The sequence below is a fragment of the Asparagus officinalis genome, chromosome 1, assembly GCF_001876935.1.
Source record: "Asparagus officinalis chromosome 1, Aspof.V1, whole genome shotgun sequence".
NCBI classification, from domain to species: Eukaryota; Viridiplantae; Streptophyta; class Magnoliopsida; order Asparagales; family Asparagaceae; genus Asparagus; species Asparagus officinalis.
The window spans coordinates 124,552,941-124,563,964 of NC_033794.1; positions in this window are offsets into that span (position 1 = coordinate 124,552,941).

Genomic DNA, 11,024 nt, shown 5'->3' on the forward strand with positions numbered 1-11,024 from the left:
ACGTTCCCGCCATCTTCGAGTCTCTTCTCGAAAACAACAAAATCAAGCTCCCGCCCATCACGAATCAGGAGGAAGCTGAAAATACTACGGATCCAAAGTACTGCGCATACCACAGGAGGATCCTTCATCCCACCAAGGATTGCTTTACTTTAAAGAATAGCATCCAAACCTTGGTTGAAGCCGGCGTCATAACGCTAGGATAAGCCAAATGAGAATGGAAAGACAACACTCCGACGAGTATACGAGTATAAACTGCTTCTCATAACTCCAAAGAGTATACGAGTATAAACTGTTTCTCAATCCTCCGACCGGTATAAGAGGTTAAACTGCTCCCTGATACTCCAACATGTATATGAGTCTAAACTGTTTCATTTCTTTCACGGGAAGTTCCTACTGGAGAATTTTTATATGTAATATTCTTAAGGATAACCCGATCATGTAACCGAATGCAATGATAAACCCAGTTTCGCGAAGAAACTGGGGGTGGATGATTCATGTAACGGGAAGTTGAGTCTGGACATAAAACCCGCCATTGGTCAAACCTTCTTACAGTTAGGACCACAGTCAAAATCTCCTCTCGATTCCTCCAATGAACGAGAGGTCCACTTTCAAATCGAGCGATCAAACCTTCCTACAGTTAGGATCGTCTTAAACCTTCCACTTGGTCAAACCTTCCTACAGTTAGGACCACAACCAAAATCCCCTCTCGATTCCTTCAATGAACGAGAGGCCCATAAATTGAGCGATCAAACCTTCCTACAGTTAGGATTGTCTCAAAACACCCACTTGGTCAAACCTTCTTACAGTTAGGACCACAGTCAAAATCCCCTCTCGATTCCTCCAATGAACGAGAGGTCCACTTTCAAATCGAGTGATCAAACCTTCCTACAGTTAGGGTCATCTCAAACTCCTGCTTGGTCAAACCTTCCTACAGTTAGGACCAAAACCATAAATTCACTCTCGATAAACGAGAAATTCACCTTTAGTTCGGTAATCAAACCTTCCGACAGTTAGGGTTATCCGAATCTTGTCGATTCTCGGAGTGGAGATCTCACTCTTAGTTTCATCTTTTTGGATTCTAGGAGTGGAGATCCCACCTCGAGTCTTCTTTTCAGCTGAAGATAGAATATAAAATTCTTCTTCCTCAGTGTCGGGAGATAGAATATAAAATTCTTCGTGGAGATCCCACTCTTAGTTTCATCATTTCGGATTCTGGGGGTGGAGATCCCACCTTGAGTTTCCTTTCCAACTGGAGATAGAATATAAAATTCTTCCTCTTCAGTGCCGGGAGATAGAATATAAAATTCTTCCTCTTCCATTTTCCAGTCCGTCTTTACCCTGAGAAAAGACACAATTCCCAACTTCCAATCCGTGCACTTTGTGCACGGGGAATTTTATCTCAACTCCTAAATAGAGATAAGCCTACGCCTAACACGCGTTGCCGGTTTAGTCTTTCACCGATTGAAAAAGACACCAGAGTATAATTCTGGGGACTTTCATCCCGAATCCTAAGTAGGGATGAGTCAACGCCTAATACGCGCTGCCGGTTTAGTCTTTCACCGATTGAAAAAGACACCAGAGTATAATTCTGGGGACTTTCATCCCGAATCCTAAGTAGGGATGAGTCAACGCCTAATACGCGTTGCCGGATGCCATATTCCCGTAAGAAATGGCGAAGTCTATGTATTCAAAATCATAGCATCAAAGCGATTTTCTTAGCACAACGTTACATGCGAGACGGGTTCTAATAATTCACATACTATCCCGATTCAAACGGTGATCGGTAAAGGCACATCAAACCCGTTGAAGGCTGGGGGTTTGCCAAAAATCCCAAAGTCTATGTCTAACACACATTGCCGGTTTAGTCTTTCGCCGATTGAAAAAGACACCATGGTCTAAACTTGGGGAATTTTATCCCGAAGCCTAAGAAGGGATAAGTCATCGCCTAATACGCGGTGCGGGGTACCTTTTCCCTATAAGAAATGGTGAAGTCTATGTATTCAAAGTCATAGCATTAAGTCTAAGAAAAGCAATTCTCTTAGCACAACGTTACATGTAGAACGGATCTAGACAATCCGCATGCTAGCCCGATTCAAACGGTAATCGGTAAAGGCATATTAAACCCGTTGATGGCTGGGAGTTTGCCAAAAATCCCAAAGTCTATGTCTAACACGCATTGCTGGTTAGTCTTTGACCGTAAAAAGGACAAAAGACCACATATTCAACATTGTGGCAGGTTGTTATTAATAACACCATAATCCGTACCTTACACGCATGGAGGGATGAGTCAACGCCTAACACGCGTTGCCGGTTTAGTCTTTTACCGATTGAAGAAGACACCAGAATCTGAGTCTGGGGATTTTTATCCTGAATCCTAAGTAAGGATAAATCAGTGCCTAACACGCATTGCCGGGTAGTCTGTTCCCGTGAGAAAGACGGAGTCTACGTATTCAATGTCGTAGCACTAAAAGAGTTAACTCTTTTAGCACAACGTTATGTGCAGAACGGATCTAAACAATCTGCATGCTAGCCCGACTCAAACGGTAGTCGGTAAAGGCTCATCAAACCCGTTGATGGCTGAGAATTTGCCAAAAATTCTATAAATACGAGTCATTGACGCATCAGCTCCGTCAGTTGGTCTCGTGACTCGAACATCCAATCACTTAGGGATAAGATCCACACGTGCAGAGGAATCAACTTTCATAGTTGGTCCTGTAACTCCGACATTTAAACCCTAGGTCAACGCCAGTCAACGCGTTGCGACAAAAAGTCAAAGTTCGACGCTCAAAACCCTAAGGTCAACGCCGGTCAACGCGTAACCCTAGATCAACGCCAGTCAACGCGTTGCAACAAAAGTCAACGTTCGATGATTCGAAATCCACACGAGTCAACGTTCGACGACGCGTAACCCTAGGTTAACGCCAGTCAACGCGTTGCGACCAAAGTCAACGTTTGACGATTCGAAACCCTAAGGTCAACGCCGGTCAACGCGTAACCCTAGGTCAACGCCAGTCAACGCGTTGCAACAAAAGTCAACGTTCGATGATTCGAAATCCACACGAGTCAACGTTCGACAATTCGAAACCCTAGGGTCGACACTGATCAACGCGTGACCTTAGGTCAACGCCAGTCAACGCGTTGCGGCAAAAAGTCAACATACAGTGATCTGAAATCCTAGGTCAACACAATGTGATGAAGGTAGTTCAAAGTCAACTCAATAACACGAGCCAAACTCAATTCATCAGCTGTAGACTTGAGACTCCAACGACGGCCAAGCGATAAACGCAGCGCCGGAAGAACTTCGGTTATTCGTCAAAGCATCGAATAGACCGAAAATTGAAGGGGCCAAGAGTTGAAGCTAATTACAGGTCCTTTACGCCGACTGAAGGCTGGATCAATCACATCCAAAGTATTCCAGCCTCTTCTATAAAAGAAACGAGTCTGGAACGCTTTGGAGGGGGTATCTGTAGGCATCGAAAATTGCCTATAGGTCTCCACGAATAGCTCAGTGCTAAGGAATGACAATGAACGTCACCATCTGATCCACAGGAGTTCGATTGACGTCGATGAACGATTGAAGTGAATCGACGAACTACGTGAGCTAATAGAATTTCGGAATAACGAAGGCACGGGCCAATCGGGAACCCTGCGATGTTCACAAAAAGAACAATGCCCTTTATATCTCGTTCACTCTACAGATAATCCAACCATCGGACCGGATGGAACTCTTCGTCAAGCTTCCAACGCACTTGGAATCACTCAAATCCGAGTTCGGACGAAGAATTTACGGCGGAAACAATCAAACATACGCAACGGAGCGTCTCAGGCTGAACTGGGACACCCGGGGTGTCTCGGGAAAGTCAAAACCCCAGGGGTGTTGCCTATAAATAGAAGCCTTAGGCCTCACTTTTGGGCATCTGGATTTTTGGAGAATTGGCGAAGCCCTGCTGGAGTGAAGAGTGATCGAGCACTTCAACACAAGAGAGTTCTTCATCAGATCTACATCACCCGCATCCGTTCCTTAGCATTACCCCTCGTCGGTAATCCTAAGAAGAGCAAATATCTCGCTTTATCCGAGATAGGCGCTTCAAGTTTCTAGATCTCCTCGCGGATCGACGAAGCTCTGCCCGATTTTTCTGGATCAGATCTGATTGCCAGGTAGTCCACGGATATCGACGTCCCCGTCACAGGCCAAAGACTCACGCAAGCAAGAGACGATAAACGGATCTTGTGTTTATTTTCAAGAAAGTTGTAATTTTTATTTTCGTTATTTGAATTCATTTGTAACGTTTGAAGTTTCTAATGAAATCAATGATGAAGGCAACTTTTGACGAAAACAATTATTTTGTGTCAAATTCCTATGTTTGAAATCAAAATTTCCCACCGAGTAGTTAGTGCAAATCAACGAACTCATTGTTATTTACACCCTACTCCAATCCCTCAATTGGTCAAAACCTTTAAATAGTTAAGACCAAAGCCAAAATCCCCTCTCGATTCGTTCCATGAACGAGAGGTCCACAAATTGAGCGATCAAACCTTCCTACTGTTAGGATCGTCTCAAAACCCCCACTTGGTCAAACCTTACTATAGTTAGGACCACAGCCAAAATCTCCTTTCGATTCATTTTTGCGAACGAAAGGTCCACTTTTGAATTGAGTAATCAAACCTTATGACAGTTAGGATTATTCAAACCAATCCAGATTCTCTAAGTGGAGATCCCACTTTAAGTTTCTTTACTCCAGGAGATAGAATATAAAATTCTTCCTCTCCGATTCTGGGTTTATCTCTACCAACAAACAAGAGACCAGGAGATAGAATATAAAATTCTTCCTCTCCAATTTTGGGTTCGTTGTCCTATATAGGAAACGCAACTTATTCACACTTTAAAATCCATGTCGTTCACACATGGGGGATGTTATCTCTATCCCTTATTAGAGATAAGACTACATCTAACACATGTAGCCTACATATTCAACATTGTAGTCTAAAAGTCTAAAAGAGTTTAATTCTTTTAGCACAACGTTATATGTGAAACGGACCTAGATAATTCACATACTAGCCCGACTCAAACGGTAATCGGTAAAGGCATATCAAATCCGTTGATGGCTGAGGATTTGCCAAAAATCCTGTAAGTATTATGGTTATTTATTCTAAAATAAGAATGAGTAATCATAATAAAACCTCAATGAGCAAAAAGATTCAATATAATGAGCAAAAAGGTTTACTATGTTGACCAAAAGCATTCAAACAAAGCTACAAAAAATATATGTTCTCCGATTACAAGAGTTTATATTGACTAATTTGATTTTCAAGTTTTGACAGCTCTAACACATAAGTCTGTTCAAGCTCAGCCGTCAATTTAATTTTGAAAGCTTCTTCATCAACACTTTGAAGCGCGGCGACCTCTTGTTCCTTTTCAGCAATTATTTTATCTTGAAGGTTCAGTTGCTGTAACAGGTCTTCCTCAATATGAATTTCCTGCGTCAACTCAGACTCCAAGACATCATGAGCATCCTTGGCCATTGCAAGTTCCTCCTCTAAGCGAGCTATTTCCACTCGACTCGATTCTAAATCCCGGCGTAGGTTGACCTTGGCTTGTGTTCTTTTACCAACGTTCACCCTAAGCTGATGACTGTGGGCTCGTAACTTTTGGAGTTCAGAGTTGGCAGATTTTTGGGAATCATGCCACGCTTGCAGCCTGGATTCCATGTGAGAAGCGATGTAAAAAGGTATGCCTTTGGTGCGAAGAGTTTGCAGAAGTTCAATATGTTGTCTCAAGTCAACCAAATAAGCGGTGACTGAATCGGCTAAGTCGTTATACCCTTCCTCTCTGAACCCTGATATAAAACGCCCAAAAGATTTTTTATAACTCTCAAAATACGATCTTTTGAAGAGAATGCGATCGACCATAGAGTTCAAAAAGGAGATGAAGCCTTGGAGATTAGAGCAGATAACAGACTTGTCCGGATCGTCATCAACCAATAACGCTTGGATTTGAGTTGATAATGATGAAGGAACTGCGAGAAAGTCAAATAAGTCAGTACAGTATATATATATGCATACAAGACAACAAACTAAAGCATACCAAATTCGACGGAAGAACCTTCAGCATGACTTGGTTCGCTCAAGGATGGTAATCTGGATTCCTGAACAGTCAAGATTAGTTCGGGAATGGTAGCTGGGCATAACATCAGCCGACGTACCAACGCCTTCAGTTGGTCTCGCTTTTGTTGCGACCGGACTAATCTGGGGAGTGACAGTGACTTCTATCATCATGGGGTCCATAGGAGTAGAAGGTTGAGGTTCAAGAACTGATGATTGCAAATCAACCTCAGTTCCTGCCTATGGCACGAGTTCACTACCCTCCGGCCGATCGGACGTTCCAGTGATTATAGTAGTATCAGCTCCAGCAGCTGGTCCTATAATTCAAACACTTTTATGATTAATCAAGTTAAAATATATATGTATGCATATGTGGAGTTTACAGAATAAAGGTCTTACTTTCAGAAGGACCTGCTTCTGTTGAACCGACTCCAACGTTGGATTCTGTGGCTGCAGCAGGAGTTTTCCCCGATAATAAGTCGGAGATATACTCATGGTCACCTTCAGAGAGATTAAAATCGAGGTGATGTTCATTGAATTCCTCGACCTCTGTTGCATGCATGGCCTCTCCTCCAACGGATTCGTGCATCGTGACATCTACAAAACGTGGTGAATCGTAAATGACACGTAAATTCAAACGAATTTGCTCAAGACAAAGATTAATTACCTTCGTTGGTCGGGACGGATTCGAGAGCTTCACCACTTGTACCTGCTTCTTTTAGTTTAACTAAAAGGAGACCAAGCGCACAAGTCATTAAAGGAGGCACACGGTCTGACTCATTCATTTCTCGGATTTCTCTTCCAAGGGGAGAAAGATCAGTACCTGTATCCGCAGCCGATGGATTGATGTCAGGAGTTGGGGAAACATCAGCTGGTCCTTCTTTCAGAGCATCTTGCATTTGCTGGACGAAGCTGGTCTCCTCAGTCTCCATACCTCCGGGAGAAACAGCATCAGCTGGCAACTCTCCTTCTTCTCGACTCCCTACAAAAGTTGAGCATGAAATAAGTTTGAACATTGAGAAATGTAAAAACGATAAAAAAAAATAGTTACCTTGTTCATCAGAAGGAGCACTACGACCAGACGTCTCTTCTAGAGCAGGAAGATGAACGCGTGGCTTGGAGACAGCTTTCTTTTGTTTCTTCAGAGGACGTGCATCAGGGAGGGACTTGAGTTTGAGCTTGAGTGGAAGATTGAGATCTTTGCCTACGAACAAGAGGCACTGTATCCTCTTCATCCTCTTCATCTCCACTGAGAACGTCTACCGTCATCCGATTAGGATAGGTCATGATGACTCTCTCTTTCTGTTTTCTCGGAGCAACTGGTGGTTGGGCCGGAGCAACGGAAGGTCTTACAAGTCCCCTTTCAAAGAAAGAATCAGGGATGCCAGTTGCTTCTCCAGAACTCGAACCAGTTTCATCAGCCTCCTCAGAAGTCTCCGTCTCCTCACTATCAAATTCCCCTTCACTATCAGCTGGGAGAGCGGGTTCCTTTCCTTTCCTTAACGATTCAGCAGCCTCTTTTCCTCGATGCGACATCACAGCTTCACGGGTCACTTCTGTTGCTTGTCGTGGAGCTATCTCTTCCTCTGAATCTGATATCCTCCTATGTCGAGTGACAATATTGGCGGCTATCAACCATTTGCAAAAGAGGAAGGTCATCCGTAGGGGCGGCGCCTCTAAAGGAAGATCGAATTCGACATTTGTACAGCCGGCGATGCTCCAGAACCAAGCCCTCGCACCGTCGATAAGTCCACCTCGAAAGCTAAGGTGGCGGTTCGGATTACCGACATATATCTGATCATAACCGAACTGACGGGCGAATCGACATGAGAGATAAGGTTCAATGTGACAAGTATCTCTTACCCTGAACAACAGATATCCGGGTCGAATGTTCATCAACCATCTGAAGCACCCGACATCCAAGATGGTGCGATTCTGCCTTGGGTCTTCAGCATCTACTAAAGTAGTATTGTAGGTACCGGAGAACTGAGGGAAGCAGGGGAAGAATTCCCAACACTTGTGGATTTTAAACTGCCTTGTTATGTCCGGCCCTCGATGATTAGTCCATTTGCAACATTCGAGATTCTGTAACAGAGGGATGCTGGGATTTACTGTCTCAGGAGCTTCCATTAAATCTGGCCGGTGAAGTACTAACCAGGTCATCAGATAAGTATAGGGTAGCTCCAACTTCGGAACAGACAGACTGGCAGAGGGTTTCTTTTTCTCCTGAGTAAACACGGAGATTAATTGCCGTAATCCACTATGAAAATTAGAACACCAGCTTGCCACAGATAAGAGCGGAACTTAGTGCCATGCGAAAATCCGTCTTCTGAGCGTGTGGTATAAGATTGCCCGTTTGTTTTCTTTAACAGGTGATTGATTTCACCCGAACTCAAAGGAGACAATCCGCATACATCTGCCGAACGGCCATCCAGGTTCTTGAATAGATAATCGGCAAATTGCTTCAAGCTGACCTGAGGAGATTTCTTTCTGGCTTTGGGCTCCATCTCGGCCATGGCTATATGATAATGGCAGGTCAATTCCCATAAGGTGTCATGGGTTACAGTTGAGCTATCTTTCATCTTGTTCAGCTGATTGGTGGTTGGAAAGAACTCTTGATAGGGAACATCGCCCATAGGCAAAGCAGATACCTGCATCATTTCATGCAGTGGTAGTCCAAGCTCCCCGTTCTTGGTAAAGAATGTATTAGTGTCCGGGTTGTAGATCTCGAACAAGCAGAGGAAATGACCTACACTAATCTGCAGGCCATGCATGCTGGCACGAATCGGGACATCCAACCCTAATTCTGCTAACTCTCACCCAAAACGGTTTAACACATATCGGGTTATCCTGGTCCACCACCATTTGTCCCCAGAATAATGGACCCATCCATAGCATCTGAAAGTCTCTTTGGGTAATCTTTTTCCCGCTTCCTGGTCCACCACCACTTGTTCCCGGAATAATGGACCCATCCATAACACCTGAAAGTCTCTCTGGGCAATCTTTTTCCTGCTGCCGCTAACCGGTTCTTCACAGTGTTGGCTTGCACTATCTTCTCATTCTGAGGTATATTGTCTTGTCCTAAGACACCCGGATGAAGTCCCCTCACATGAGCTCTTTCACTGGAACCTGGGGTGGCTTCCTTCCCAATGAAACCGTACAATGAATACGTTCGTGGTTTTCGGTTAATCTCCAGAACATCTCACGTCCAACCGATAGGTTCCTGAACTTTAACAGCGAATGATCTCGGGGAATAAAAGGCAGATATAAGAAGGATGACCCACTCTGGTGCAACCATTGCACAGGCTTGCAGAAAGCAATCTCCGGATCTTTCACCGAATCACCAAACAAGAAATCCGGCTTCCTTATGCATTGATTCGAGTCTTGCTCCGAAATCAAGGTCGCATCCGTGATTAATCGTCGTAGAACACGACAACTACCTCGCTGGATTAATTCTCTAGCACTTTCGCTATAGTCAGATCTGAACTGGGGAGATGATTCAATTAACGGGATCCCCTCATAATAAGAGTGGGTCACGCTACTCCGGCCAGTAACCGCATCAGCAGCAAAGATGGTAGAAGGAAATCGGACTGAAAAAAGAAACATACACATAAATTGTGTAAGTGTAGTCCTAAAATTTTAGAGAAAACGGTATATCTTACTTTATAAGATATAGTCGCCATCTAACAGCAGGTGTGACGATTTTCCATCTACCACATGTATAAAGGAGATATGCGTTACTATGCACGGGCATTATAACGGCATACCAAAACCTTTCAATACATATGGGATGATGTAAAATCGCCCCTGTGTATTATGAAGTGTGTTTTGTCAAAGCAAAACAAACACTTTTAAGCGTCGATCCCCTCAAAGGAGGATACCGGCTCTTCTCGAAGGTACCTCAAAGGATACAAACGAGGATCTGCAAGCAAATACAGGTACATGTATATGGAATTGGTGAAATACAATATTTAAATTCGTGAAAAGGTGAAAGAGATATACCTCCATGGGAGATCGCAGCAGGGGCAGCCTCCTCAGGGCTCTGAACAGGTGGGTGGCCTCGAGTCCCTCGAGCTCTATGCGGCGACATGACGAAAATGCAAGCTATATTGGAACCCAAGAGGAAAGTTAGGGTTTTGGACGTGAAATTGGACAAAATATTACAAAATGCAACCGAAACAGTGCATGCAAGGTCACAGTTAAAAGAACTTGGAATTTTAAAAGAGAAATGGGGTGAACAGACCTTTGAAATCCGAGTGCAACCTTCCCAAACAAGAACACCACCCAAGTCGACAACAAAGGGAAGAAGAAGAGGTGAAGTACTGGTCAAAAATTGCCCTAGAAATCGCCTCAAAATCGCCCAAAATCCGACGTGAAAAAGCCCTAAAACCCTAAGTCCCGACTTTTATAGCAGCTGCCTCGCTGAGCGAGACAGAAAACTCTGTCTCGCTGAGCAAGACAGAACACTCTGTCTCGCCGAGCGAGACAGAAAACTCTGTCTCGCCGAGCGAGACAGAAAACTCTGTCTCGCCGAGCGAGACAGAAAACACTGTCTCGCCCAACGAGACATAAAACTCTTTTGGCCAAAAGCCAAGTATAATACAGATGGATACTCCAATGGGTACACGAGTCTAAACTGTATTCCCACCCTCAACAGGAAGTTTCTGGAGAATATTAATCTGAATATTCTTAAGGATAACCTGATGAGCTCTCAATGGATATATCAATTCAGTGATAAAAGCTGAACCCACAAGAACAAGTACCAACTTCAATTCAAGATCTCGACAACGGTCAAGCGATAAACGCGACACAGGGAAAACATTAGCTATTCTACGAAGAACTGAATAGACTAAAAGCAGAAGAGATCAAGCATCGAAGCCATTTACAAGTCCTTCCACACGATCTACTCAGCCGAGCATTGA